Source organism: Hydractinia symbiolongicarpus, chromosome 5 (assembly GCF_029227915.1).
Source record: "Hydractinia symbiolongicarpus strain clone_291-10 chromosome 5, HSymV2.1, whole genome shotgun sequence".
NCBI lineage: Eukaryota > Metazoa > Cnidaria > Hydrozoa > Anthoathecata > Hydractiniidae > Hydractinia > Hydractinia symbiolongicarpus.
This window is the reverse complement of record NC_079879.1, coordinates 32,128,517-32,136,244: the sequence shown is the minus strand read 5'-3', so window position 1 is coordinate 32,136,244 and position 7,728 is coordinate 32,128,517.

The window sequence follows — 7,728 nt, the reverse complement described above, 5'->3', positions numbered from 1 at the left end:
AGTCAAGAAGGTACCATATTTCACAAACATCTCGCTGAAAAGATTGCTAACAAGACGGGACAAAAGTATGAACGAATAATGTCATGGATAAGATGTAAATAAAGTTTTGTAATAATGCGTTCTGCTTTGTTATGTCTGAGGGGTAGTCGTTCTGTGAAGGTTAACGTGGAGCCAGCTGATGACTTCAGCTTCGCATGTGACAATGTCTTCAAAGGGATTTTGTTTTTTAACTGTGGGAGCAATCCTAGCCGTTAGCTCGCGCTGAAGAAAGAGAGACAGTTTCAAAAACTACATTTCTTTGACTTTCTAACGGTATCAGTCCGTTTGAGTTACAACGGTTGCGTCGCATATTCGTACCAACATGTATTTGGCGATATGTTCTAGATATTACTAGGTTGCTTCGCTTTTATCAGTGAAGCGATTGACTGTGGGATTTAATTGAACTGATTTTAGACTTGACCTTATAAATGTGTTAAATGAGCCAATTGCAATCCAAGAAATAACATTCTTCTTAATTTGACATGATTGCTGGAACTCAGCGATTACACTGGGCGCTGTGATAGCGCTTTATTTAAAAATAAAGATAAGTAAGTCACTTTTTACTGTGGGACCAATCCTAGCCGCTAGCTTGCGCTGAAGAAACAGAGAAAGTTTCAAAAACTTCATTTCATTGATTTTCTCACAGTACAAGTCTGCATGAGTTACAACGGTTGCGTCATAAATTCGTACCAACATGTATTTAGCAATATGTTTTAGATATTACTAGGTTGCTTCGCTATTAACAGTGAAACTATTGATTGTAGGATTTAATTGAGCTAATTTTGGACTTTGAACATATAAATGTGTTAAATGAGCCAATTGGACTCCAAGAAATAAAATTTTCTCACTTTCACATGATTGCTGGAACTCAGCGATTACACTGGGCGCTGTGATAGCGCCTTTTTTAATAATGTAGATAAATAAGTCATTTTTCACTGTGGAACCAATCCTAGCCGTTAGCTCGCGCTGAAGAAATAGAGACGGTTTCAAAAACTACATTTCTTTGACTTTCTAACGGTATCAGTGCGTTTGAGTTACAACGGTTGCGTCACACTTTCGTACCAGCATGTATTTAGCGATATGTCTCTGATATTACTAGGTTGAATCGGTTTTAACAGCGAAACGATTGCCTGTGGGATTTAATTGAACTGATTTTGGGCTTTGACCTTACAAATGTGATAAATAAGCCAATTGGACTCCAAGATATAACATTCTTCATAATTTGACACGATTGTTGGAACTCAACGATTACACTGGCCGCTGTGATAGCCCCTTATTTAAAACTGCAGATAAATAAGTCATTTTTTACTGTGGGAGCTACCCTAGCTGTTATCTCGCGCTGAAGAAATAGAGACGGTTTCAAAAACTACATTTCTTTGACGTTCTAACGGTATCAGTCCGTTCGAGTTACAACGTTTGCGTCTCATATTCGTACCAACATATACTTAGCGATATGTTTCTGATATTACTAGGTTGAATCGCTTTTACCAGTGAAACGATTGACTGTGGGATTTAATTGAACTGATTTTGGGCTTTGACCTTACAAATGTGATAAATGAGCCAATTGGACTCCAAGAAATAACATTCTTCATAATTTGACACGATTGTTGGAACTCAACGATTACACTGGGCTCTGTGGTAGCGCTTTATTTAAAAGTGTAGATAAGGAAGTTAGTTGTTACTGTGGCACCAATCCTAGCTTTTAGCTCACGCTGAAGAAATAGAGACGGTTTCAAAAACTACATTTCTTTGACTTTCTAACGGTATCAGTCCGGTTGAGTTACAACGTTTGCGTCACATATTCGTACCAACATATATTTAGCGATATGTCTCTGATATTACTAGGTTGAATCGCTTTTAACAGCGAAACGATTGCCTGTGGGATTTAATTGAACTGATTTTGGGCTTTTGACCTTACAAATGTTATAAATGAGCCAACTGGACACCAAGATATAGCATTCTTCATAATTTGACACGATTGTTGGAACTCAACTATTACACTGGCCGCTGTGGTAGCGCTTTATTTAAAACTGTAGATAAATAAGTCATTTTTACTGTGGGACCTATCCTAGCTTTTAGCTTGCGCTGAAGAAATAGAGACGGTTTCAAAAACTACATTTCTTTGACTTTCTAACGGTATCAGTCCGGTTGAGTTACAACGTTTGCGTCACATATTCGTACCAACATATATTTAGCGATATGTCTCTGATATTACTAGGTTGAATCGCTTTTAACAGCGAAACGATTGACTGTGGGATTTAATTGAACTGATTTTGGGCTTTGACCTTACAAATGTTATAAATGAGCCAATTGGACACCAAGATATAGCATTCTTCATAATTTGACACGATTGTTGGAACTCAACTATTACACTGGCCGCTGTGATACCGCCTTATTTAAAACTGTAGATAAATAAGTCATTTTTTACTGTGGGACCTATCCTAGCTTTTAGCTCGCGCTGAAAAAATAGAGACGGTTTCAAAAACTACATTTCTTTAAATTTCTAACGGTATCAGTCCAGTTGAGTTACAACGTTTGCGTCACATATTCGTACCAACATATATTTAGCGATATGTTTCTGATATTACTAGATTGAATCGCTTTTAACAGTGAAACGATTGACTGTGGGATTTAATTGACCTGATTTTGGACTTTGACCTTATAAATATGATAAATGAGACAATTGGACACCAAGATATAGCATTCTTCATAATTTGACACGATTGTTGGAACTCAACTATTACACTGGCCGCTGTGATACCGCCTTATTTAAAACTGTAGATAAATAAGCCATTTTTTACTGTGGGACCTATCCTAGCTTTTAGCTCGCGCTGAAAAAATAGAGACGGTTTCAAAAACTACATTTCTTTGACTTTCTAACGGTATCAGTCCAGTTGAGTTACAACGTTTGCGTCACATATTCGTACCAACATATATTTAGCGATATGTTTCTGATATTACTAGGTTGAATCGCTTTTAACAGTGAAACGATTGACTGTGGGATTTAATTGACCTGATTTTGGACTTTGACCTTATAAATATGATAAATGAGACAATTGGACTCCAAGAAATAACATTCTTCTTAATTTGACATGATTGGTCGAACTCAGCGATTACACTGGGCTCTGTGGTAGCGCTTTATCTAAAAGTGTAGATAAGTAAGTTAGTTGTTACTGTGGCACCAATCCTAGCTTTTAGCTTGCGCTGAAGAAATAGAGACGGTTTCAAAAACTACATTTCTTTGACTTTCTAACGGTATCAGTCCGGTTGAGTTACAACGTTTGCGTCACATATTCGTACCAACATATATTTAGCGATATGTTTCTGATATTACTAGGTTGAATCGCTTTTAACAGTGAAACGATGGACTGTGGGATTTAATTGACCTGATTTTGGACTTTAACCTCATAAATATGATAAATGAGACAATTGGACTCCAAGAAATAACATTCTTCTTAATTTGACATGATTGGTCGAACTCAGCGATTACACTGGGCTCTGTGGTAGCGCTTTATTTAAAAGTGTAGATAAGTAGGTTAGTTGTTACTGTGGCACCAATCTTAGCTTTTAGCTCGCGCTGAAGAAATAGAGACGGTTTTTAAAAACTACATTTTTTTGACTTTCTAACGGTATCAGTTCGGGTGAGTTACAACGTTTGCGTCACATATTCGTACCAACATATATTTAGCGATATGTTTCTGACATTACTAGGTTGAATCGCTTTTAACAGTGAAACGATTGACTGTGGGATTTAATTGATCTGATTTTGGGCTTTGACCATACAAATGTGATAAATGAGCCAATTGGACTCCAAGAAAAAACATTCTTCATAATTTGACACGATTGTTGGAACTCAACGATTACACTTGCCGCTGTGATATCGCCTTATTTAAAACTGTAGATAAATAAGTCATTTTTTACTGTGGGACCTATCCTAGCTTTTAGCTCGCGCTGAAGAGATAGAGACGGTTTCAAAAACTACATTTCTTTAACTTTCTAACGGTATCAGTCCGGTTGAGTTACAACGTTTGCGTCACATATTCGTACCAACATATATTTAGCGATATGTCTCTGATATTACTAGGTTGAATCGCTTTTAACAGCGAAACGATTGCCTGTGGGATTTAATTGAACTGATTTTGGGCTTTGACCTAACAAATGTTATAAATGAGCCAATTGGACACCAAGATATAGCATTCTTCATAATTTGACACGATTGTTGGAACTCAACTATTACACTGGCCGCTGTGATACCGCCTTATTTAAAACTGTAGATAAATAAGTCATTTTTTACTGTGGGACCTATCCTAGCTTTTAGCTCGCGCTGAAAAAATAGAGACGGTTTCAAAAACTACATTTCTTTGACTTTCTAACGGTATCAGTCCAGTTGAGTTACAACGTTTGCGTCACATATTCGTACCAACATATATTTAGCGATATGTTTCTGATATTACTAGGTTGAATCGCTTTTAACAGTGAAACGATTGACTGTGGGATTTAATTGACCTGATTTTGGACTTTGACCTTATAAATATGATAAATGAGACAATTGGACTCCAAGAAATAACATTCTTCTTAATTTGACATGATTGGTCGAACTCAGCGATTACACTGGGCTCTGTGGTAGCGCTTTATCTAAAAGTGTAGATAAGTAAGTTAGTTGTTACTGTGGCACCAATCCTAGCTTTTAGCTCGCGCTGAAGAAATAGAGACGGTTTCAAAAACTACATTTCTTTGACTTTCTAACGGTATCAGTCCGGTTGAGTTACAACGTTTGCGTCAGTTATTCGTACCAACATATATTTAGCGATATGTTTCTGATATTACTAGGTTGAATCGCTTTTAACAGTGAAACGATGGACTGTGGGATTTAATTGACCTGATTTTGGACTTTAACCTCATAAATATGATAAATGAGACAATTGGACTCCAAGAAATTACATTCTTCTTAATTTGACATGATTGGTCAAACTCAGCGATTACACTGGGCTCTGTGGTAGCGCTTTATTTAAAAGTGTAGATAAGTAGGTTAGTTGTTACTGTGGCACCAATCCTAGCTTTTAGCTCCCGCTGAAGAAATAGAGACGGTTTCAAAAACTACATTTTTTTGACTTTCTAACGGTATCAGTTCGGTTGAGTTACAACGTTTGCGTCACATGTTCGTACCAACATATATTTAGCGATATGTTTCTGACATTACTAGGTTGAATCGCTTTTAACAGTGAAACGATTGACTGTGGGATTTAATTGAACTGATTTTGGGCTTTGACCTTACAAATGTGATAAATGAGCCAATTGGACTCCAAGAAATAAAATTTTCTCACTTTCACATGATTGCTGGAACTCAGCGATTACACTGGGCGCTGTGATAGCGCCTTTTTTAATAATGTAGATAAATAAGTCATTTTTCACTGTGGAACCAATCCTAGCCGTTAGCTCGCGCTGAAGAAATAGAGACGGTTTCAAAAACTACATTTCTTTGACTTTCTAACGGTATCAGTGCGTTTGAGTTACAACGGTTGCGTCACACTTTCGTACCAGCATGTATTTAGCGATATGTCTCTGATATTACTAGGTTGAATCGCTTTTAACAGCGAAACGATTGCCTGTGGGATTTAATTGAACTGATTTTGGGCTTTGACCTTACAAATGTGATAAATAAGCCAATTGGACTCCAAGATATAACATTCTTCATAATTTGACACGATTGTTGGAACTCAACGATTACACTGGCCGCTGTGATAGCCCCTTATTTAAAACTGCAGATAAATAAGTCATTTTTTACTGTGGGAGCTACCCTAGCTGTTAGCTCGCGCTGAAGAAATAGAGACGGTTTCAAAAACTACATTTCTTTGACTTTCTAACGGTATCAGTCCGTTCGAGTTACAACGTTTGCGTCTCATATTCGTACCAACATGTACTTAGCGATATGTTTCTGATATTACTAGGTTGAATCGCTTTTACCAGTGAAACGATTGACTGTGGGATTTAATTGAACTGATTTTGGGCTTTGACCTTACAAATGTGATAAATGAGCCAATTGGACTCCAAGAAATAACATTCTTCATAATTTGACACGATTGTTGGAACTCAACGATTACACTGGGCTCTGTGGTAGCGCTTTATTTAAAAGTGTAGATAAAGAAGTTAGTTGTTACTGTGGCACCAATCCTAGGTTTTAGCTCACGCTGAAGAAATAGAGACGGTTTCAAAAACTACATTTCTTTGACTTTCTAACGGTATCAGTCCGGTTGAGTTACAACGTTTGCGTCACATATTCGTACCAACATATATTTAGCGATATGTCTCTGATATTACTAGGTTTAATCGCTTTTAACAGCGAAACGATTGCCTGTGGGATTTAATTGAACTGATTTTGGGCTTTGACCTTACAAATGTTATAAATGAGCCAATTGGACACCAAGATATAGCATTCTTCATAATTTGACACGATTGTTGGAACTCAACTATTACACTGGCCGCTGTGATACCGCCTTATTTAAAACTGTAGATAAATAAGTCATTTTTTACTGTGGGACCTATCCTAGCTTTTAGCTCGCGCTGAAAAAATAGAGACGGTTTCAAAAACTACATTTCTTTGACTTTCTAACGGTATCAGTCCAGTTGAGTTACAACGTTTGCGTCACATATTCGTACCAACATATATTTAGCGATATGTTTCTGATATTACTAGGTTGAATCGCTTTTAACAGTGAAACGATTGACTGTGGGATTTAATTGACCTGATTTTGGACTTTGACCTTATAAATATGATAAATGAGACAATTGGACACCAAGATATAGCATTCTTCATAATTTGACACGATTGTTGGAACTCAACTATTACACTGGCCGCTGTGATACCGCCTTATTTGAAACTGTAGATAAATAAGTCATTTTTTACTGTGGGACCTATCATAGCTTTTAGCTCGCGCTGAAAAAATAGAGACGGTTTCAAAAACTACATTTCTTTGACTTTCTAACGGTATCAGTCCAGTTGAGTTACAACGTTTGCGTCACATATTCGTACCAACATATATTTAGCGATATGTTTCTGATATTACTAGGTTGAATCGCTTTTAACAGTGAAACGATTGACTGTGGGATTTAATTGACCTGATTTTGGACTTTGACCTTATAAATATGATAAATGAGACAATTGGACTCCAAGAAATAACATTCTTCTTAATTTGACATGATTGGTCGAACTCAGCGATTACACTGGGCTCTGTGGTAGCGCTTTATCTAAAAGTGTAGTAAGTAAGTTAGTTGTTACTGTGGCACCAATCCTAGCTTTTAGCTCGCGCTGAAGAAATAGAGACGGTTTCAAAAACTACATTTCTTTGACTTTCTAACGGTATCAGTCCGGTTGAGTTACAACGTTTGCGTCACATATTCGTACCAACATATATTTAGCGATATGTTTATGATATTACTAGGTTGAATCGCTTTTAACAGTGAAACGATGGACTGTGGGATTTAATTGACCTGATTTTGGACTTTAACCTCATAAATATGATAAATGAGACAATTGGACTCCAAGAAATAACATTCTTCTTAATTTGACATGATTGGTCGAACTCAGCGATTACACTGGGCTCTGTGGTAGCGCTTTATTTAAAAGTGTAGATAAGTAGGTTAGTTGTTACTGTGGCACCAATCCTAGCTTTTATCTCGCGCTGAAGAAAT